General features: G+C 38.3%; 1 long non-coding RNA gene across 2 annotated transcripts in view; it reads right to left on the bottom strand.

Moving 5' to 3' along the window:
- The window catches only part of LOC110341078, a 235,200-nt gene that overhangs the window by 167,677 nt on the left and 43,275 nt on the right, over window positions 1-24,248 (bottom strand). Inside the window, exon 3 of one of the 2 annotated variants that reach the window (XR_002382971.1) lies at window positions 3,632-3,736. The exons of the other annotated variant lie outside the window; for it this stretch is intronic. This is a non-coding gene — a long non-coding RNA (uncharacterized LOC110341078). The remainder of the gene's footprint in view (window positions 1-3,631; window positions 3,737-24,248) is intronic. 2 annotated transcript variants of the gene reach the window in all.

The following is a 24,248-nucleotide window of genomic DNA, read 5'->3' as shown; positions in this document are numbered from 1 at the left end:
GCTTCTCCTGTGTCCTCCACAGCCAGCCAAAACCTAAACTCTTTGTGAAGACTGATGTCCAAAATCATTGACTTCTGGTTCCTTGTGTTCCAACCTAGAGTTCTTGTCATGAGTGTACACTGGCATGCTTTGAGAAAGGTTATTGAACATCATGAGGGTTCAGTCTAGCTCTGCCTAGTTCAGGTCCAGTCTCTCAGTGATGAGAAAGACAATAGAATGCAGAAACGAAAAGCCCAGTGTCTGGAACCAAATGAGTATGTCTCTAACTAATCTTCTCCTGTCTTGGCTTACACTTTACTAGGAAGGAAAACAGTAAGTTACCTTTACATGACTATTATGAATTTAAATACACAAATACATGCGGCATAAAGAATCATGCCCCCCACATGGTTACAGTACTGCTGTTATTATAGAAGCAATTGCAATTTACAAGATAGTAACACCTACCTGACCATGTACAGCAGTGATTTATATGTAGGAATCAATATGTTTCTGATCTAAATTTATTTGAACACTGCCTCTACAACTACACTAAAATGGAAGGCAGTTTCAAGAAGTATTGGGGTATTATGGAAGCTTCAGCCTTTAATACCAAGATAGAATATAATTTTTAAAACATAGCAAGGTGGATACAATTCTAGGATGTTTTGCTAAGTGAAAGAAATCATACACAAACTAACAAATATTTAATGGTTTTGTTTATACAAGACACCCAGAAGAGTTCAATTCAAAATGTGTAACTCCAGCTTTCATTATCTATGCCACATTAAATACCTGAGATTGACTACTTGTAAAGAAGATGAGGGGCTGGAGAGATGACTCTGAGAGTAAAGTACTTGCTGTGCAAGCCTGACACCCTGAGTTCAGTTCTCATACATACATTCATAGAGGGGAGAATCATACTTATGTGATCCCAGGGTACCCATCCTGGAAGATGAGAGAATTTCTATTAGCCCAAAGGAGACCTAGCCTGGCACATACAGCAGTGAGCAAGAGAGGCTCTGCCTTGAACAAAATGGAAAACAAGGCTACTCAAGGTTGTCCTCTGACCCACATGCAAACACATAGACAGACAGACAGACAGACAGACAGACAGACACACACACACATTTCTCATAGTTTTGAAAACTGATAGTCTAACAACAGGACAAGGCTCTGGGAAGGCCCCCATCCTCCCTTGACTATATCACCACAGGGGTATGGCATCATAATGGCAGAGGGGTATGCAACAGAGAGAGGTCACACAGGAACCCAGTGAGGTTGGGGATGGAGCAGTGACCTGACTTGTGTTTCTTATAGTGGTGTTCTCACGGACTTCCTCTGGGACCTTCCTTGCCACAGGCAGTGCCTTTGATACATAATGACCTCCAACTAGACTCTATCCATCAGTCCCTCCAATCCCTCAGTATCTGCTACCAGAGAACACATTCAACCCATATACAATCAGAGCATCCTAGACAAACTCTCAGTTTGGCAATAGGAAGTTCCAAAGACAGATGGCAGTGATGGTCACATAATAACTTGAAAGTATTTAATGCTGCTGTACTGCATGCTTAAAATGTTCAAATCATGTCTTTTATATTAGAAATGTTGCTGCAATATAGAAATGTGTAAATATCATAGGGCTATAGAATATATGTAAATGTGGTATTCCCTAATCATAAGATTTTATTTGAGATATCAAAAACATCCCTTCAATTCTTCTTTTTATGTTCCTCAGATTATGCATATATATGTATATCTTTTAATTTATGACCCTACCTTACTTTTCACAGGTACAATGAGAAGTTAACCTACAAAATATGCATCAGTGTTACAGACTGAAGTGAATGGGGGCAGCAGAAAATACCCTGAAACTAGCAGAGCCCCCTCAAATGGAAAATCCTGTGCATTAACTCTGACTGACATTTCAAAGTTGCTATAGACTTGACATTTGATTGATGCTGTGACAGCTTTTGCAAACCTTATACACTGTCAATGCAGCCATATTAAGAACAGTTCTTGACTTTGTAAAGTCATTTTTTAAGAAAAAAGGGGGGACTTGCGGGTAAAGATTAGAAAATATCCCATTGACATCCCAAGGGCACTTACATTGAAAGAATAATGTTCCTCACTTTGGGGCCATTTCCTTGGGAGAAAATAGATATATATGTGTGTGTCACACATATATACATTCTATTGTCCCTAGAAGAAATACACCTTCTAGGGACAATGTGTTGGCTGTGTGAGTCCTTGAGATTCATTAAAGGGCCGATGGAATGCCGACTCCGCATTCATTTAGGCACTGTGTGAGACACTTCTAGTGAAATTCAATTGTGACTATGAATGCTTCCGACCAGATACAATTTTAACATTTTCTGCCACTGGAGTGGGAAGACCAAATAGCTATTGCGAATTCACATTTCCCTTTTCCAATTGATTGTGGTGCTCCCCTTGGAATGCCCCATGTGACAACAGTTCTACCTTTCCAATTCATTTTCATGGGAAGAAGCCGAAACATGAAGCAATACCTTCTCCTCTACCAGTCACCGTGGTTCCCCTAAGGGTATTTTTGTGTGAAAGCAAGCCACTGGGTAACAGACTGATAGCTTTTTGTCTTCCAAAGCTCATTGACTAAGAAAATAATACACATAAAAGCAACCTATTCTAAAAATATCCCAAGGGGGAAACAGTCTATTGCCACCCACTTTTAGTGATGGTGATAGAGAGGGCTAGAGAATAAAATGCCTCGGGGGTACTAAGGGTACCACACCAGTGCTGTATGTTTTGATGGGGAGGAAATCATGACAACTACCTAGTAAGAAAATCCAGGAGAAGGTACCCATTGTCAATTCTGATTAACTAGGAATTAGAAATGAGTCCATGGGCAATAGATTTTCATTGAATTTTCATTGCTTTACTAAATGAAAATACAAAAATGTAAAGGAAACAGAATACCATTTTGCTACTGAGGGAGCACAACCTGTCCAGATTTTTGGAGATAGCCAGTGCCCAGAACTATACACTTTAAATGAAGTCTGTAAATCTTCCCTCCCAATTGCTGGATGACATTTATTTCTTAATAATTCTGCAAAGCAAGCATTCAATTTCAATACATAAATAATTTCAAATCTGATGTAAGAACATATGTCTGTATCAGGTCCCATAATTGTATCATACTTTATAAACATTATCACTTGTACCTGCATAAATGCTATATAATTAGGAAAAAGTAAAAAGCAACATGGATTTTTATTTCTGTTTACAATTTTACAAACATGGTTAAGCTTTTCCTTTTAGTGTCATTACATCCAGCTGTAAAATATCCTTAGAACTATTTTTAATAATCTGATTTTATTCAAAATTGCTTCCTTCCTCCGTATACTTATTTCGTAAAAAAGTAACTTAGTGTTTAAAAATTGTGAATCTATTTTAGAAGAGAAATGTTAGACTCAATGTTCTAAGATGAAAAATCCAGTGCTCTGAGTTTAAAATAGCAACAATGATAGGAAATAAAACAGATTACATAAAAAATCATGCAGTTCAATAGATGGCAGGATTAAAAGCAACTTTTGCCCTTCATTTTTCTTATTTTAAATTTTTTTGTTGAAGAAATGTAAGGCTTAAATATATCCAGTGCTCTATAACTTACCAAATGTCTTCACATTTACTTATTTTCCAAAGTACACCATCCAGGCAGACATAGCAATGACAACTAGGTCCATTTCACAGTTGAGAATGACAAAGTTCTTAGACACTGAAACAGAGTAAGGAGGTAAGCATGTAGCCTCTGAACTTGAAAAGAATTAATGACCATCAACGTTATGATGGTCAATACTGACATGTAACTTGTCAGGATCTAGAATCACCTTGGAGACAAGGTTCTCTCTGGTCATGTGTGTGAAGGAGTTTCTTGATTGGGTTAAGTGGGTTGCAAGACCTTCTTTAAGTATAGTTAGTAGCATTCCTGGTCCAGGCTGAATAAAAAAAAGGGAAAGCAAGCTGAGTACCAGTGTTCATCACTCTCTGCTTCCTGATTGCAGTTGCCATGAGACCGACCACTACATACTCCTGCTTCTGTGTTTCTGAACCATGATGGACTAGACCCTCAAACTATGAACCAAACAAACCCTTCCCTCCTTCCTTAGGCTGCTTTTGTCTGGTTATTTTGCTACATCAAGGAGAAGAGTAACCAATAACAGTTTCAGTGGGAATACAGTTTGGACCTTAACTCTTGGTAACAGGTCTCTCTACCCTGGAAGATGCAATTGTTTTTAGCATCATCTTTGTGCAGAAGCACAAGACCAGATTTATGCAACAAGGATTTCAGGTGAGGGGGGGCTTCAGGGAGAATAACTGAATAGCATCTCTGGTTATTAGAAGCCTGCTGTCCATCTCCACAGGATCTCATCTTCCAGCCTCCAATGCCTACAGTGCCAAGCTCTTTAATCTTTTAGTCTTGTACATAGTAGCTTAATCCTATGTCTAGTAGATTTTTCTAGGTTCAGTTTTCTAGTTTTGCAATTTGGGACTTCTTATCTCTGTTTGACTATATCCCTCTGTTAAGTCTCCCTATTGAAAGCCTTAAGATGGGCCTATTTTCATGACTAAGCTCTGACATAGTGTGTTCATAAGTAGGAACCGTTTCTTGTATCCATATTGCTATTAATGTAATAGCACAGGATGTCACATTTTCAACTCTAACAGAGATTTAAACATTGATTCACATGGTTCTGTGGCTTAAGAAGTTCCTTAGGAGTAGCTATCATGGGAGAGAAGTAAGCCACTGTGTCCCTCCCCTGTCTCCCAAGCTTCCAGGTCAAATAGGCACACAGATTATTGTCTTGGAGATGTTTCTGGAATAACAACTCCTCTTTACTAAAAGTAAAGACAGGGGTCCTGTACACTGTTTATTCTCCACAGTAACCTTCTATACTGCCTTCAAGATTGAGTCGGGGTACCAAGTGAAGGATCATATTTTCCTGGAATAGTACAAGAATGCTGCTAATCTATTACAAAGTCAAGAACAAGGCATTTGAAACAAGGCTTGGGAGCAAAGCCAACTATGGCCCAACGTTTTGAAGCTTCATCTTGCTCTCTATTTTGTAGACTTATGACGAATATCCTCTAGCTGAAGCTCTCAAGAGCTATATGCCCAAACTTGGATGAGAACTTGTTCTAGCGAAATAATATTCTGATGAGTTAAATGCAAATGAATGAGAAACATACGAACTGGATTTCCCTTGAAACTCACAGGGATTTAAAAGTTAATGGGGGAAAGTGCTGGCAGCACACATTTAGACATTTTATTGAAACCAAGCTGTTTGAATAAACATCATACACTCAAACTCAAACCGAAAGAGGGTTCACCAGCCCTTAATTATAACAGCACTCCAAGTGACAGGAAAGCATGTCACATTCACATTTCAGATGGAAAGCTTCACCTGGCAACAGACTTGGGTTCCAGAAACTTCTGCAGTTGTGTTATAGAAACCCACTGAGACATTAAAACAGGCAGTGATGTTCTCAGCTCGGGCTGGCAAGCACCATGAGACAACTGGAATTTAAAAACAAGAAAAAGGAGTGTCCAGAGTATAGTGATTAAGTTTTGAAGGAAGTTAGAATTGGACACATAATTCGGAAAGGACGTGGCTTTTTAAAGGCAGTAACCATTAGCAAATCACACAGGAAACCATGGACAGTGCTCTACTTCTCCCTTCTGAAATAGCACTCATAATTAAGATCTGCTTATATGTGAGAGATGGGCAGACCTGGGATGGAACTACAATTTTTCCAGTGTCTAACATTTGTATTAAGAAAGTGGAAAGGGCAAAACTTCTATGACCAAGTGGGACCAAAACTGACACCATGAACTGAATTCCCAGGGCTTGAGCATTAAATACCCCTGAAATTGCCCAGGGTCCTGTTGTAAATAGTAAGACACAACGTTAGCCAGGTGATAGTTGCTAAACCAAGCATGCAGTATCCAAACCTTAGCTAGCACCAAAAACGCAGGAAGACAGAGGTCTTGGCAACCCTGGAGCAATGGCTCAGTGGTTAAGGGCACCTGTTGCAGTGGTAGAGGAACTGAGTTCATTTTTCAGCAGCCACATGATAACTCCATAAGTCCAGACTCAGGGGATCCAATGTCCTCTTCCGATCTCCGTGGGCACCAGCCAGGCACATGGTACACTTATATATATACAGGCAAAGCTTTCATCACATAGGAAAATAATTAAATCTTAAAAGCAAGCACAGACTGTGGGGTGAATATGATTGGAATACATTTTATGTATGTATGAATCATCAAATAATTAATAAAATTTAAACCACAGATTGCTTAATACCTGCTCAAGGATATTACAATTCCGTATGTCCGTGATGGAGCCAAACATTTTTCCTTCCAATGCCCTTTGTTAAATACTGTATTTTTTCCAACAGTTGCCTTTGCACCCTTCTTGATTACTTTTCTACAGCTGTGGCAACAACCATGACCAAGGCAACTTATAAAAGAAAGCAAATTTAATTGGGGGTTTGCTTGCAGTTTCTCAGGATCCATGGCCATCAAGTCAGGAACATGATAGCAGGTAGTAAGGCATGGTGTTAGAACAATAGCTGAGAGCTTACATCTGATCCAAAGGACTAAGCAGGGAGGTGTGTGTGTGTGTGTGTGTGTGTGTGTGTGTGTGTGTGTGTTTGAAAGAGACAGAGAAAGGCAGAGAGAGAACTTTGAAGTATCAAAGTACATCCTCAGTGACACATAACCTCCAACAAAGCCACACCTCCTAATCCTTCTCACACTGTTCCACTAGCTGGGGACCGCATATTCAAACATACGAACCTATGGGAGTCATTCTCATTCAAACTACCACAGCACCTTTACAAAACTAACTGGAAAACATGTGTATATCTAGACATTCGACATTCTTCTATTTCCTTCACTGGTGGGTGTGTGACCCCTGTGGACCCAGCACATTCTCTTGAATACTGAAGCTGATTCTTCTACCTTAGTGCTTTTTTTCAAAATTGTTTCTGGTAGAAAGAAAATTAAGAACTGGCTTTTGCTCTTTTATATCCTGAACCTATCCATGACAATCTTTAGAATGAACTCTTCTATAGCTACAAAAAGATAATTCTGTTGGCATTTCAATTGACATTATATTTAATCAAAATATAAATTAGGAAAAATCAACGTCTTCATTATGGGGTGGAAAACTATATTGACCTCCACTCTTCCATTTCCATCCATGAACACAGGATGTACCTCAATAGTTTATTTGATTTCTTTTGTTTGTGTTTTATAATTTTTGGCAGATAGATGCTAAGTGTGCCATGTCAGGTTTCTAGCCAAGTATTTCATAGGTGGTAATTAAAAAGTTTTGATCCAGGTATGGTGGTACACATCTTTATTTCCAGTACCTGGGGGGCTGAGGCAGGTAGGTTTCTTTGAGTTCAAGGCTGGCCTGGTCTACAAAGTAAGTTCCAGGACAGACAGAGCTACATAGTAAGACTCTGTCTCAAAAGAATAATAAAATGAAATAGAATTTATGATTTCTTAGTTCCACAGATACCTAAAAATGATTTTTTTGTGCTGATTACATATTTAATGGCTCTGATAGACTGGCTTATTTCTGAGACTATCTGAATATTCCTTGGGATTTTTGTACAGATTGCCATAACATCAGGGAAGGAATTATACTTTTGTTTCTTTCCTTTCAATATGAGGGTCTTTTATTCCTTTTCCCTGCCTGGGTGTATATATTAGGACTTGCAGTTTGATTCTAAATGAGAATGAGGATGGGCACTTCTTTGCTTCCCTCTCAAACCTATGGGGAAAGTATCCTTTCAAAGACAGCATAGTAAGTGTGGTCTCTGTGGCTTTTTGTAGGTTATGAAACTGAAGAATTACCTTCCATTCCTACCAGGCTAAGAGTCCATCATAAATGAGTATTGAAATTTGCCAAATCCTTTTTCTGCATTGACTGATATTTTCATGGGGATTTTGTTTAGATAATCAATATTGTAGATTGCATAGATCCTTAAGTACTGAAATAGGCTTACACTCACAAATGAATCCGAGATGGCCATGCAATTCGGGTTTAGCAAATTTTTAGATTGGATTAGCTAGTATTTTCTGAGGCTGTGTTTTATCTCTATTCATGAAAAATGTTTTGTCTTTTTTCTTTTGGTACAGTTATTTTCTTTCTTGTAGAGGTAATTCTGATGTCACAAAATACAGGAAAGGTATGGTTCCTGTCCTTTCCTCTCCTAGAAATGATTGGGTATACATTATATCAGTTATATTAAATACATTATACAGTCAGAATGCTGTACTCTTTTAATCCCAGCACTTGAGAGCAGAGGCAGGTAGATTCTTTGGGTTCAAGACCAGCTTCATTTAGATAGTAAATTCCAGTCTCAAGCCATAGAGTAAGACCCTGTCTCAAAATGAGAGAGAGAAAGAAAGGAAGGAAAGAAGGAGGAGAAAAAAAGAGGATGAGGAAAAGAGGAGGGGAGGAGAAGAGAGGGAAGGAGGAAGGAAGGAAGGAAGGATGGAAGGAAGGAAGGAAGGAAGGAAGAAGGATGGAAGGAAAGGAGGAAGATACAGCACGCTGCGAAATTATGAAATTATCTGGGTCTAAATATTGCTGTCTCAGAAAGTTTTAGCATGGGCTATATTTCCTCAATTATAAAAGGCTGTTCAGGTTCTTGGTTCCATATTGTGCCAAATGTGACAGTTAGCAGTTATGCAGAGTTGCTGCATTGCAGGTAGCATTGCCTTATCCTTTACTGTCTATGGTGATATTACTCATTCCTGCTATTAAGGTTGTGCTCTTTTTCTTTGTCTATCTTGTTAAAGGGACATCAGTCACACTGGTATTTTCAAATAATCAGATTTTAGTTTTGTTAATTGATGATATTCATATTTGAAATTTCATCAATTCACATTCTACCCTTCTTTTTTCTTCAAGGTTAACTTCTCATCTTTGTTTTCCTGATTCTCAAAGTAGGAGGAAAAACAGTTTAAGAACATTCTCTCATTGACCACACATTTGATGTTGATTGTCAGTTGCTTGACAACATTGCTCAGATCAGTTCCCCCTGACATTGCTTGTTCTCTCAGATCCTTAGAGCAGATTGCTATCATCTGCAAGTGTAGTCATGGTTTTGTCTCTTTCTCCTTCCATTTGTAGGGGTTGCCTTTGTAGACTCTGAAGTTCTTTGGTTGGGGGACAGCATATGTCAGTGGGAGAAGGGCGAGTGTCTTATGCGGACTGAAGAGTTTTGGCATCAGTGCATCAGTGCCAGGAAAGAAAAGTGTGTTGCAGGAGGGGGACAGATCTACAGGAAGTAAGAGATCCAGAGAAATGAATTACAAGCCCTCTACTGTAACCACCAATGAAAGTAACTGAAAAAATTAAGCAAAAGGGAATATGGCCAGATTGTTCTCAATGTATTTTACCAAGGACACTGGAATAAAGTTCAGGGTTCCTTAGAAAACAACATGAACTTGAAATATAAACACTCATATATATATATATATATATATATATATATATATGTACTGAAATTCTAACTGAGACCCTTGAGAATAGAGAAATAGCAGCATTACCAGGAATGTGTTTTATTAATCTAGGTCAAAAAGGCTTTTACAAAGAAAAGGACCTTGTATATACACAGCCATACTGGAGCCTCTTGAAGTTGTCTCAGTATAAATAGAAAGGAGAAGATTGTTTTTTTTAATATGGCATTTCAGAATGTCTATTACAGATGTAGCATTAAAAGTTTAATATACAGGCCAATTTGCTGCCTGTCCCTGTGAATGGCCTTATTAATAAATAATACATATTGTTTAATTGGAAAAATTATGGTCACGACAAAAATGTAAAGCGTCTTAATAAGATGTCCTTATGAAAGGTCACTGCCCTTTCTAAATGTTTTCTAATGACACTTCTATACTGGAAAGCTGTTTTTAAATGAACACATATAGCATTAGTACAATCACTGCAGCAGCTTCAGCATTTCTAAGGGCTGTGATTCAACTCTAGAGTGACACTGGAAGGCTCACAGCTCGTTCCCTAATGTGTTGTCAGAGGTAGGGCTCTCAGGGACTGATGGGATCATGAAGGCAATGAACTAACCAATGGATTAATCAATTGAAGGATTCATAATCTGAAGGCATTAATGGGTGGTGACTGAAAATGAGATGTGGAGCCTGGTTGGTAGGAATAGGTCACTGGAGGCAGACCTTTAAGGACTGTATACACTCTGGACTTACTGTACCTTCCTTAGGCTGCCAGACTTTTGTCACAATGGAATCTAAACAGTGGTATTTCCTCAGGAGTCTCATGCTGGAAGAAGGAAAAGGCTGGGCCTGGCACCCATCAGAAGAAGAACTTGTCTCTCCAAAAGAGATTTCACACAGTTCAGAAAACTTTATGGACCAGCTTGTAGAAGAGACTAGAGCCAAGATAATATAAGCTGAGTGGTGGGTGGATCACACCCTGACTGCTTAGGTACACATACATCTTGCCATCCTTTAAAACAAACCCCACAAAAAGACCCTAAGGACAGACAAAAGAGAGCCATTGGACCTCTTTATTTGTTCCTCTTCCCAATGGGATACATTGAATAAATCTCCTTTCTCTGTTCTCACTGTTACTTGTCTGTTTAATGGGCCTGATAGGGACAAGTGACTGTGCCTACCTTGTTAGAGCTATCATGAACCAATCATTCCAAGCCCATTAACATGTCTCACCATCGGTTTCCTTCTCCATCTCTGCTTCCCTTTCATGGTACCATGAGCCATTCTGTCTGCTAAATTCCCTGCCATTGTGTTCTACCTTCCACAGACCCAGAAGCCACAGAGACTAGTGGCTGTGGGCTGTGGCCTCTTACATGGGGAACCATAAAAATCTTCTACTTCTTAAGCCCATTAACATGTCTCACCATCGGTTTCCTTCTCCATCTCTGCTTCCCTTTCATGGTACCATGAGCCATTCTGTCTGCTAAATTCCCTGCCATTGTGTTCTACCTTCCACAGACCCAGAAGCCACAGAGACTAGTGGCTGTGGGCTGTGGCCTCTTACATGGGGAACCATAAAAATCTTCTACTTCTTAAGTTTTCAGGTTAGATAATTTGTCATGAAAATAAAATACTTCAAGAAAAATCTGATGTCTCCAAAAATGTTTAATAGAGTCATAATAATAGTTCATTATTGGTATACTTCAATGGTTTATAAATAAGAAAAATAAAGTTACTTTCATGATAAAAACAGGAAACTGATTATGCCTCAATGACTCTAAGTGCTTGAGGAAATGTTGAGGTCGTCAAAGTAATGCTATGAGGATTCAAAAAGATTGGCCTAAGCTAATGAGCTATTGATATTTAGTGACTGCTAGGGGATGGAGAGTCAGTTTTCTCTAGTGCTGTGGTCCTTAGTAGGATGACTGTGTCCCAGTAGATGTCCCCAACACCCATGCTCATATGGACTAATTGAACCCAATGGCTTATAAAAATAAAGTCAAACATAAAGGGTAAAAAAGATAAAGGGAGAACAGAGGGGATCCTGTAGGAGTTAGAGGGGTAGAATAAGAATGGGGTGAGTAATACATTGTATATGGGGTGGGTGGGTAGGTGAAATTCTCAAAGAATAAAATAAATTTTTTATCAAAAGGAATGAACAGATTTCAAGGAAATCAACAAGGTATGTCTAAGCGCAGCAAGCCTAGGGACTAAGAGAACCTACTTTCTGATCTGAAAGGTGAAGTTTTCTCATAGCTGACCTTGAAGATAATATCTTTAACAATCAAGTAAACCACAGATTGTTCATGCCATTCCATTTACCCATTGTAGTAACTTCTATTGGCCAAATGCAGCATGATAATATTGTTCCATACAAGTGAGACTCTTGGGTCCCAGAAAATGGTAGAGACTGAGAAATGCAGAAATAAGGTGATTGAAAGAATGGAGAAGCCATGTACACAACTAAAATATTTTTACCAGATGTTTTATAACTGAAATACTCCAGTCACCATTGCCCATGCTTATGTATACTAATGATAGCTCTGTTCCTATAATGGCTAATACCTACAATCCCATCACTTGGGACTAAGAGAATAGACTCAAGTCAAAGACAGCATGAGCTACAGGGTGAGTGCCAGGCTAGCCTAAGCCACAAGTCAGATCCATTCACATAACAAATTCAGGCCTTTGTCAGAATTCCCAGTCCAGCTTCTTAGTGACAAGGAGAACTTCTATCTCCATTTAACACAACAGAGGAACTTTATCTGCTCATTGTCCATCATCTTAACTGGTTGGGTTTGGAGCTAAGACAGCAAGCACTCAAGGAACCAGTCAACAGATCTGAAATCCCACTAGTACAACAGATCAGAAAAACTGAGTATAGCTAAATGCCTCAATGACTTCAAGTGCTTGAAGCTTGGGGTGGTTTACTGGGAAGCAAACTGAGATCATTCTGAGTCCTTGTCTTTTTTTATCATCACTTGATTACTATCCCACTAATGAGATGAAGGGCTTCTTCTGTGAAACAAGGACTCAAACATGCTTAATTTTGAATTATGTTTCTTTTACACAGGTACTTCACAAACTTACTGCCTTTATATCCCTTGGATTTCAAGCAGGGGCAAAGATCCACTGGTCTTATTCACTAGTGGAAATCTGGGAATTTACACAGCACTTAGAAAATACTTGTTATGGAACAAAGAAGAATGTGACATGACACAAATAATCCTTGCAACTGACATCTTAACTATTGGTTAGGTTCAGGAGATCATTTACCTTTTGAGATTTAAGTCCCTTTGGGATAAAGTCAGTGTGTCCTGGGTTGGCAAATCATGAGAAATAATATATTTGGAACTCTTTAGGAACGTGTTAGTCAACTTTCTATTACTATAACAAAATACCCAAGATAATTAACTTAGACAAAGGTTGTTCTGGATCATAGTTTAGAAGATTGTATATAATTCATGAATGATTGGCCCCTGTCTTGGGCCTGAAGTAAAATAATGCATCATTGTGGGAGTATGAGATAGAGGAAAAACAACTTATTTCATTTATAGTAAATAAAAAGAACGTGCCAAAGTCTTATCATTCATTCCCTTTGAAGGTGTGCCCTCAAGACTTAGAGGCTCCTTACAAGTATCTTTTTCAAGGTACTCCCATCTCTCAAAATTAATATCACAGCTCCAAATCTCCAACACATAGTTCTAAAATATGTGTTGGTTAATTTTATATGGTAAATTGGCTGGATTAAGGGATGCCAAGAAGACAGTAGAAAAATTTTTCTGGGTGAATCTCTGAGGTTGTGTCTAGACTATATTGGCTCTTGAATCAGTAGAATGAATAAAGAATACCCCCCTTGCCTAATATTAGTCGGCACCATTCAATCTACAGCAGGCTCAAATGGACAAAAAGCATAAAAAGAGAGAATGTGTTCCTTGTTTGAACTTGTGAAATCATTTTCTCCCCTCAGCACTGGTATTCCTTGCTCCCGAACCTTCAAACACAAACTAAAGCCCCATCATTCCCAACAGTTCTCAAACCTTCAGGCTCAGGATAGAATGATATCAGCAATATCAAAACAGCTTCAATTTTTCTGAATCATGCCAACCAATACAGACTTTGGTATCCAGAAATAGGGGTGATACTGAAAATGTAGGGGTATCATTGGAACTACTAAATGAGTAGAGGCTAGAAGGATTTAGACATTTGTGTTAGAAAGAAACATTCATTGCCATAAATGGTTCCAAGAAGAAACTGTGGTGAACCCTGCCCCCTTACAAAAGGCTATTATGATAATTTTAATCTTAGATATAAAAATGGTGAGAAATAGGATGTGGGAATAACATGGATGGTAAAGTCCATCCTGATGAGGTCTCATGAGGATGTGGAATATGTCGTTAATTTTATCTTGTAAGGATGGATCAATCACATTTGTGGATGATTAAGCTTGTGCACACTGAAGTTGAAAACTTCAAATCAAGGTGTCTAAGGTGAAGTTTCACTGTATTGCGCATAATAAAATACAAAGATAGACCAAAAGGGTTCTACTGGTTACTTTCATATTGTTGTGAGAAATTACCATAGCCAAAAGCAAATTATAGGATTAAGGAATTTATTTTAGTTTATAGTTCCAGAGGAGGTGTAGTTCATCATGGCAGAGAAGGTATGACAACAAGAGTGTGAGGCCAGCCTAATAGTCAGAAAGCAAAGGGGTCGCATTTCCCCCACACACAGGAAACAGAAAGAACAGGAAGTGGATAGGTTTTAAACCCTCAAAGACAACTTCCTACAAGTTCCATAACCTTCCCAAAATATCATCACCAGATGGGGATCAAGAGTTCAAATACACAAGCCTATAGGAGACATTTCTCTTCCATACCACCACAAGGTGTAATGAAAGATTTTCAATAAAAATAAGGGTAACTTAAAAGTATGCCCAAGTCCTTGTTGAATATTGAAAGAAAGGAGAAAGCTAAAGTAGAGCCAAAACAAAGGTTATAAGTCAATTTGAGAAGGTCATGCCATGGATGCATGGATCTGCCATCTCAACAGAAACCTTGTGCTTATTGCCAACCCAACAAGGAAATAACCCAATAACTCAAAGCCAGGATCTACAGTCCAAAATAATCATAGAATAATACCAAAGGCGTTTCACAGAATATTGGAGATATTCTTTCATCACAAGCTCAGATTTCAAAGGTCTAGAGATAGAACTCTTTTAGAGGCAAGGTCACTGGTGTCCAACATCACCTCCATAAAATACTGCATTCTTCAAAATTCCATGATCCTAACCCTCTCATGGGTGGCTCCCATAGACTGCACCCAACAAAGCTGAACAGCATCACTATCAAAGGATGTTCCAGATGGCTACTTGGTCAAGACAAAAGGGATGGAAAAACTCTATCAGTTCCATAGCAGATAAGACAAAGGCTGTCAATAGAGCAATTACCCCAGTGGGTCCATCACTTTTCCAGTTGACATTAGGGTGGAGTACTGAGCTAAAGAAAACTATCTTTAAGACTATAGAGCCGGGTGGTGGTGGTGAACGCCTTTAATGCCAGCACTCGGGAGGCAGAGGCAGGCAGATCTCTGTGAGTTCGAGGCCGGGCTGGACCAACAGCCTCCAAAACAATACAGAGAAACCCTGTCTCAAAAAAAAAGACTATAGTATGGGTTTAATGGTGCTACCCTTCCCACCATTATATTTTATATATAAATGTGTCATGATTTCTTGATTTTACACCTGGAGAAAAATGTATTTCACAGTTAATCTTATCTTGAGTCTCACCCACATCCAATTTAAACAGAATTTGGATAAGACTTTGTACTTTAGGCTTTTGAGTTAGCACAGGAAATGATTCTGCCACAATTGAGATGAAATGAGAGACTCTTATGCACAAGAAAAATACAAAATTTTCAGGGCCACAAGTAAAATGTAATGGACTGAATATTTATACCTATTCCAAATTCATAGGATACAATTTTAATTCCACATGTGACAGAAAAAGAAGTGAATTCTTTGAGAAGTAGTTGTGCTGAGGTGAGGCACTTGATTTCATTGGGATTCCAACCCTTGTACAACTGACAGAGAATTAATATCCAGAATACATAAGGAACTAAAAAATCACAAACAAACAGGGGTGGGAGTCAGAAAACAAAAAGTAAGTCTGGGATATGAACAGAGTTCTCAATATAATAAAACTGACTGAGGAATACTTTAAAAAGTGTTCATTAGCAACAGAAATTAGAGAAATACAAATCAAAACAACTGTGAGATCTCATCTTACCAGAATCAGAATGGTAAAGATCAATGAAACAAGCTACAACAAATACTGGAAGGGAGAAGGAGAAAAGGGAACCCCCATTCATTGTTGGTAGGATTGCAAATTAGTCCAGCCACTCTAAACATCAGTATGTATAATCCTCTAAAAGCTAAAAATAAATCTACCATATGGACCCATCTTGGCATATGTCCAAAGGATTCAACATCCTACTTCACGGATATTTGCTCAGCTGTGTTCATTATTACTCCATTCACAATAGCTAAGAAATGGAAACAAACTAAATGTCCTTCAACTATCAAATTGATAATGAAAATTTAGTAAATACATACTATAGAATAATATTCAAGTAGGAGAGAAAATGTGAAATTTGCTCTTCAATGGATAGAACTAGGAAAGATCATACTGAATGAGGTATCCCAGACCCAGAAAGATAAACATTGCATCTTCTCTCTAACCTGAGGTTCCTAGCTCCAAATCTTTAGATATGAGCACATAACCTGGGATAACTGCAGAAACTGGGAAAGTAAAAAAGAGCCATACTGGGGAGGGAGACAAATACAGAGGGAAATATCAAGGTATTGGTTATCTGAAGGGGAAATGAAAAAGGTTCTAATTAGGGAGTTGAGAGGGAGCTAAATACAGAAGGAGTGAAGAAGGTAAAATAATAAGATGTTTGAAAAATTCATAAGGAACCATAGTACTAGCTATCTACCAAAAATACCCATAGTACACCCAAGTTGACATATATATGAGGTTTTCCTATCTGAGCTGACAATGCTCCATCCAAGAGCCAAAGACCATGCAATAAAAAACCCAACACCAAGCATGAGAAATCCTTTTTTGAATAGTTTGTGAGCATTGTCTAAGAGTCTCCCAAACTTTATAGGCTATTGCTGTTGCTGTGGATTTCCCCCTAAAGGTGGAAGGTAAGTTCCTATTGCTGAAGAAATCCTTTACTTCAGACATAGGGCCCAGGGATCCTGAGCCGGATCTGACCTGAAATCCTCTCCCCTGAACACTAGTTTTCACAGGACCAAAAGGTGCCATGCAAGCTTCTAAAGGAGGAAAGCAACCAATAGTTCTTCTTTCCCAACTATAGTTCTTGTGAACCACAGAAACAGTCAGCATGGCATTATAACCCTTAAGGTGCACTAGTGGCAGGAATGCCTTGTTAGTAACCAACCATGTCTTGTACTAAAAACCTAGCCAACGACCTAGGGCTAGTGAAGTCATGGAGCTTAGAAGAGAACTTTCAGTAACTAATTTAATAAACAAGCATAATCCTTAACTTACATTCTAAATGTTTGCCAGAAGATTAAGTGCTGTCCTCAGTCTTCATCAAGGAAACTTCTCTTTGCAACAGACAAAGATTTCAACTATTCATTTGAGTAAAAATAGCATATAAAACGCACAGAACTACAACCTAGTAGTATATATCTATCCATATTGCAATTTATATTTTCCACAATTTTTACACATAAAAATAAAATTAATTTAATTTTCCCAACTTCTAGAAATGTGGATAAATTTTGAGATCATGAACCATGCCAAAACAGACAAATGGAAGAATTTATCCCTAAACCATTGTTGGCCTATCCCTGCTATCAAATATTAAGCAATGATTGAAAATAATTAATTCATTATATATGTACTACTTTTTCTCTAAACAGCATGTGACAGGGTGATATAGAAAATTATTCAAATTTATGTTTATGTAGTTTTATGTCTATTGTACTATGGAAGAATATACATCAAATTGCACATCTAAGTGTTGCTGTTAAAATATAAGATTAGAAGCAAAGAAGAAGAATCTAGTTTTTCTTTTACCTGTGTCATTTTTCTATTATATATAACTCTTATACAAATGAAATAATAAGCCAGGCGGTGGTGGCGCACGCCTTTAATCCCAGCACTTGGGAGGCAGAGGCAGGCGGATCTCTGTGAGTTCGAGGCCAGGCTGGACCGAAAGCCTCCAAAACAATACAGAGAAACCCTGTCTCGTAAAAAACCAAAAAAAATGAAATAATAAAATATACATGAATGTCAAAAAGACACAATATTTCACCAGGTACAGTCAAATATTCTTTATCAGTACATTTAGTGATATACCTGAGAACTTTATAAAGAAAGGGGGTTCATTTATCCCATAATTCTAGAGGACGAAGGTCATGGCTTAGTGTCTGCTCAGTTCTGGTTAGCACTGTCTTGGCTGTCATACATTGTGGAATTTGGCATAATGCTGGGAGCACAGATAATGCTGAGAGCACAGATAAGGAAGAGATCATATGGAATATAGGAAGTAAGAGAGAAGTTAAGGAGATGAACATTTTTTTAATGACATCTCATGAGAATTGACCAGTGTCCCATGAGAAAAAAAAGTCCTATCCTTCTGAGGACATTTTGCATATTGAACACCATGTTTCATGCTCACAGTACATCTGGAATTGGAATGGCTGCTGCATAGCTTGTGATGTATATTCAGGTTGGTTCCAGTTGGGTTTTCCCTCACTATCATTTGTGGTCCTTACATTATACATTATAAACATGGAATGTATTTAGTTGTAAAGGATGAAAGATCTCAGTAGTGAAATTGTTATTAATATATATCACTATGTTTTAGAATGAGATATAAAAGTAACTTAAGTGTGGATCATCACAAAAAAGATTGTGAACTAATTCCTTCCCACCCAGTGCCACCTCGTTGGCATAGCAAGATACAATATTGGAGACCCCTCATTAACCTTAGGGGATGAATACCCAAGCCACATTAAGAGTAGCTACAACTGCTATAGCTAAGTTTTGATACTAATATTCAATTATCCATCTCATCCAAGCAGTCTGTTTCTTATAAGTGCAAGATTGGGGACAGGGCAGAGCTTAGATTTGAAAAAAGTTGTTGACTTAAAATGTCTCTATCCCTAAAGATACTGGCACATACCACTGTAGTGTCTGCCTCCAAGTCATCCTTGAAATGGGTGAGTACAAATAGTTAACATTATCTGGCCTCTTGCAATATAACAAAGTTTTCCAAACTTCTTCACTGAGAAAACATTTAATGCAGCTTGCCTTTCAGGTAGGAGCTGGTATATTATACAGCATAAGTAATAACTCTTCCAAACTTTCATGCATACATCAAAAATAAGTCTCTCCTGTCTGTATAGTTTCTATTTATCAGACAATCATGCCTGGTGGTACAGGGCTGTAATCCCAGCTAACATGGAGGCTGAGGGGGAATCACAAGTTTAAGAACAGCCTGGGTAACTGAGTGATCCACTGCCTCTATGCAAAAGTAAAAGCAGGACTGGAGATATAGCCCAATGTTAAAGTGCTTGTCTGTAATCATGAAGCTCTACAATCAACACCCAGTCCTGGGTGTGGGGTAAGGTATAAAAGTAGAATGGCATGTTCGACATATAGAGGTATGTAATATTTTAGTAGTATGTAATAGTAGTGTGGCATTTGTTCTGACTCACAGTTTCTCAAGAAAAGTTAGCATGCCATCAGCTGTGGCTGCAAAGAGTCCTGACTGGTGACATAGGATTCATTACCAGGAATACTCAAGTGACAAAGGCCTTGGGTTCTTGTCACATGGATCTCTCCATAGATCTGCCCTTACAACATGGCAGGTCCCATCTCCCTAGAGTAAGGACACAAACAAAGAAAAGGCAGAAGCAAGCTGCAAGGTGTTCCGTAGCCTGCTGTTGGGACTCACACACTCTTGACAGCCCATTGCTTACAGGTCAGTTCCTCAAGCAGAAAGGGGGTTGGCTACCTGCAAGGACTAGGAAATAAGAACCAGTAGCCACTGCAAACTACATAGGGTTGCCCTAAGGCATTTACAGAGATAACCATGGACTTCACACACATCTCACTGCTAGCCATCTTTACAAATGGAACTCTTGTTAAATTATTTGAATTTTGTGCAGAGCTGTGCTGTAAGGAGAAAAATCTCAGTTATATTAAAAGCATACTTAACTATAACTTGTCAAATATTTGACAATCAACAAATCCATGCTTTTAAAACACCCAGAGAACACAGCATATTTTATACAAGCAAATTACCTATCAGTATAAGCTACATGCTCAAGTGAATAAATACAAGAAGCAAGGTATTAGATGGAGGAAAAATTATATTGTAAAAGTGAACTGCGTGAGCTTATTATTTTCTTGACAAAGTCTACTATAGCGCAGGAGGACAGAAATCCATTTGGTAAAAAATCAGGTTATTAAACCTAATATATAGAATATCATGTCAGAAAAGAATTGTATGTGCCTGGGAAAAAGACTGGAGGGATGTACATCAACACATGCCATGCTGTCCCTGGATCTCCAGGCTAGACTGCATTCCCTTCCTTCTTTATCACACGGTTTATCTCTAGTGTGTAAAGAGAGCATGAACAGTCATGTCAAGGCAGGGAAAAAGACTCATAAAATGCACCTTGTCTTTTTTTATGATCTGACTTGCATGAAGTTTCTTCTTTTCCATAATTGCCTTTTGGAAAATGTTGTTTGCAGCACATAAATCATTCTTCCAAATCTAAACCACATCAGACACCTGTTATAGCATTTACTTCTAGGGCCATTGGAAGCTAATTGTGAATATGTGAAATGAAAGGGGAATTTCATTCACATTGACTTACTTTTACACTCCATAAGGTCAAAGGTAGAGGTTTGCCTCTTTCTGGTCCATAAAATATGGATTGCTATTTTTCAAAGTACATCAGCAGCAGTAATAGCCACTCCCATTTAGGTAGTCATATAATCTTATGAAATATTGACATGATAAAACAATGCAACCAAAAAAGAACAACAGGGTATGCATTTTATTGACAAATAAATGCACTGGCTTAAATTGCTCATAACATTGCTATACCTGACTGATGTAGTATCCAAAAATTATAGATTAAAGCCTTCTGAGATCAATGATTTCAAAAATATAAACTCAGTCCAAGACTGCTTCATATAGGAGTTTGTGCCATTTTGACAGTCACATTTTATAGCAAACTGTACTTTAATTTTGCATTCAAACCTTTTTCTGGGTTTTCTTTGAGAATTCACTTTTTAAAATATGACACTTCCTGGTTCAATTCAAGTTTTATTCACTTCTAGATACTTTGGGAAGATAAATAACTGACATCCTCTGCCATTCATGAGTGACACACTGCTTATAACTTAAGAAAATAAAGCAGGTAACCAGAAGATATAGTCTTATTCTAGAAATAAATATGTATCATATGTATGAGCAATAAAATAACAGTAAGTCAGATATTGTCATAAAATGCTTTCATATTTTACTGAGAGTAAATTATGTCCAGTGACATATCAGGAGGGTATATACATGGAAAGAATAAAAAATTTCCATTGTCATGCTGACTCTACCATGAATAAATGTAAAGTATTCGAGTGAACTGATATTACAATCTTATAACAGACTGCAGCTTTGAGTGTACATCCACCCTTAACTATTTCGCTTTGTGACTAAAGCATTGTAAATCATCATGAGCATGATCAAAATAAAAAAAATAAAGCCCATGGAAACCAAAGCCATGTCTGTACAGCACTTATTTTTTTCCATTTCATAGGTCATGCATGATCTATGTAAGCATTTTTCATAAAAGCAACCCCAGTGACCCTTTACCAGGTCCTTTCTGGGTGTCAAAAACTCTTCCTGCTTCTTTAGATATTTCATTAGTTCTCACAACTCATTGACAAGGCAGAAAACTCTATCTACAAACTCCATAGGAAATCATGGCAGATTGAAGCCCAAGCCTGGATTCTTAGCTGTTTTACCTCAGGAAATTAATTAAATTGTATATTTAGATCTGAACAAGGAAACAAATCTGTTCTTCTATCTATAGTCAACACTTACTCTCCATATACACTAAGTCACTGGCAGACAAAAATCAGTTGCCTTACGATTTCATTCAATTCTGACACTATATGGAGATAGTGCCAGACCTCATGGGTAAAATTATTGGTCCCAAAAGATTGTTCCCTGCATGGAATCCTTAGAGTTTTAGTGGAAAAAGGGTGCCGAGTAGCAGCGTGCATTCATAGCTCTCTGCTTCCCAGTTATGGATACCACATGACAACTTGCTTCAAGCTCCAACACCTTGACCCCCCCAGCACTTATCGACTGTACCCTTGAACAGTGAGCTAGAACTCACCTTTTCTCCCTTAAGTTGATTTTGTCAGACAATTTTATGAAAGCCACAGAAAAAGAAACTAAAATAGAAGCATCGAGTCCATAGATTTTTGAAGACCAAAAATTGGCATTGTAAAGACTCATCAACGCACATGGCCCATAGCTTTGTCAACTAATGCCCGACAGTCTAGTGAAAGCTGCTAGCTGAAACACATACATCTGGCTTCTATGTGATCCTTTGGTTTCCTCAAGACATGTTGACTGGCTTCCATGCACAAAAGGCAATCCATGCAGAAGCCGTATAACCTTTGGGATACTAAGTTCAGAAGCTACCCACAGTCACCTCCACTGAATTCTATAGCTTAAGGCAGTCACCAAGTTCCACCCAGTTTCAAGAGGAGGGAATAAGGAAGATGTCATTATCACATTATAAGAATAGCATGCAAGATGGGATGTATATTTGTATGGACAAGTTTGGAAATGCAAGCTGCCACAGTTTGCTTTAGGCCACAATCATTCCCATCCCTAGCACATGCAAAATCCCTCCCTGAAACCCTCATGTTGATTACAGAATCAGCTCAAAGTCCAGGAACTTGTCATTTGAATCTGGTCCAGGAGCAGATGATACCCCTCAGATACACTTCCTTAACTCTAAGTCCTTAGCTACATCATAGCCATCTTAAATCTGTGAACCAAACAGATAAAGAATGTCTACTGAAAATGCATCCAACATTCAATACTGGGGCATATATGCAACCTACTAAGTGTGGTTGTGCCTTCAAAGATGGGGCATGGCAGACACAGTGTTTTCAGCATTCCATAATGGTTGTAAAGTTCAGCCAGGTATAGGTTGCCAGTACACATAGAGTTTGAAAATATTTTTCATTCCATAGCTCATGATTCTATACTCTAGTTACATCCACTAGTTCTTTGTCCATACAATGTAGCTCATAATAGCAACCTAGCAGTTTGCTTATCTGTTTCCTTCACAAAAAGATCTAAAGATCTCCTTTAGCTTTGTACGATTTCTATCACTATTTCTAATCTTTTAATTTTAACCTGATAGAGTTCTCTTTAAAGTTTTGTGTCTGCCTGATTCACATGACATTAGACAAATGCTATGGGCACAAACTGCTTTCATACTCTTTTCTTGGATCCTGGAGGTTTCTGCAGACCTTTCTATTCATTCCGCATATGTACTCTAAAAGGTGTGACCCAGAGTCTTAGGGTCTCTATTGCTGTGAAGAGACACCATGAGCACAGAAACTCTTATAAAGGAAAGCATTTAATTAGGGTTGACCTATAGTTCAGAAGGTTAGTCCATTGTCATCATGATGGAAAGCATGGCGGCACGCAGGCAGACATGGTGCTGAAGAGGTAGCTGAGTGTTCTACGTCTGGATCGGCAGACAGCAGGAAGAGAGTGCCACTCTCGGCCTGACTTGAGCATCAGAAGCCTCAAAACCTTCCTACAGTGACACATTTCCTCCAACAAAGCCATACCTACTCCAACAAGACCACATTTCCTAATAGTGCCACTGTCTGTAAGTCTATGGGGGCTATTTCCAATCAAACCACCACACCTTGCACTGTCCAGGCTGCTGTTATCTTAGCCTTGCATTTTACAGTGTGAACGATTACTTAAAACTTGGGTCAAAGACTTACCTGGGGATGTTAATAGCTTTTGTGCCATTTGCCAACAATAATCAAAGTTGTTTCCTTCCTTTTTGTTAATAAAATAAATACCCCCACACACAAAAAAAATGAGATCTAACAGGTCTCTTTCATTTATTAGGTGGTAGAGTGTCTGTTAACATTCATGTCTTCCTGGAATTAGTTGCATAAGCAGAAACCTATGAGTTTCCAGCAAGAGGGTGCCATGAAATGCTCACATTTATGGCCATAACCCTGTGAAGCTCTTGGCTGCTGTCTGTTGGTGTCACATTTTCTATCATTGAAGTAAGAATAGAGTGAGAGGTACCAAAGAGATGATGATGATGATGGTAAAGCTTTAATATGAACATATTTTTCTTTTTGACTAAAAATAAATAGTATCTCATCTTTATTTGAGAAATTGTGGCTTATAAAGCAAGTTTTCACAAACATACATGACAACCTGGCAATGGTCTAGTCTGATCAAAACCCATTGTTGTCATTATTTAAAGCTCCATTCACATAAGTGTAGCATATGCTATTCATCCTTGACATTTCAAAATACTTCATTTTACTTGATTTAAATCTCTCCTTTTTTGCCTTATTCAGAATTTCACAATTAATCTTGCCTTAGATTGCAATGAGTCCAAATAACACAGAGA

Source organism: Mesocricetus auratus, unplaced genomic scaffold (assembly GCF_017639785.1).
Source record: "Mesocricetus auratus isolate SY011 unplaced genomic scaffold, BCM_Maur_2.0 Super-Scaffold_100676, whole genome shotgun sequence".
In the NCBI taxonomy this organism is placed as follows: Eukaryota; Metazoa; Chordata; class Mammalia; order Rodentia; family Cricetidae; genus Mesocricetus; species Mesocricetus auratus.
The sequence above is the reverse complement of the archived record's forward strand: the minus strand, read 5'-3'. Positions and strand labels throughout refer to the sequence as shown.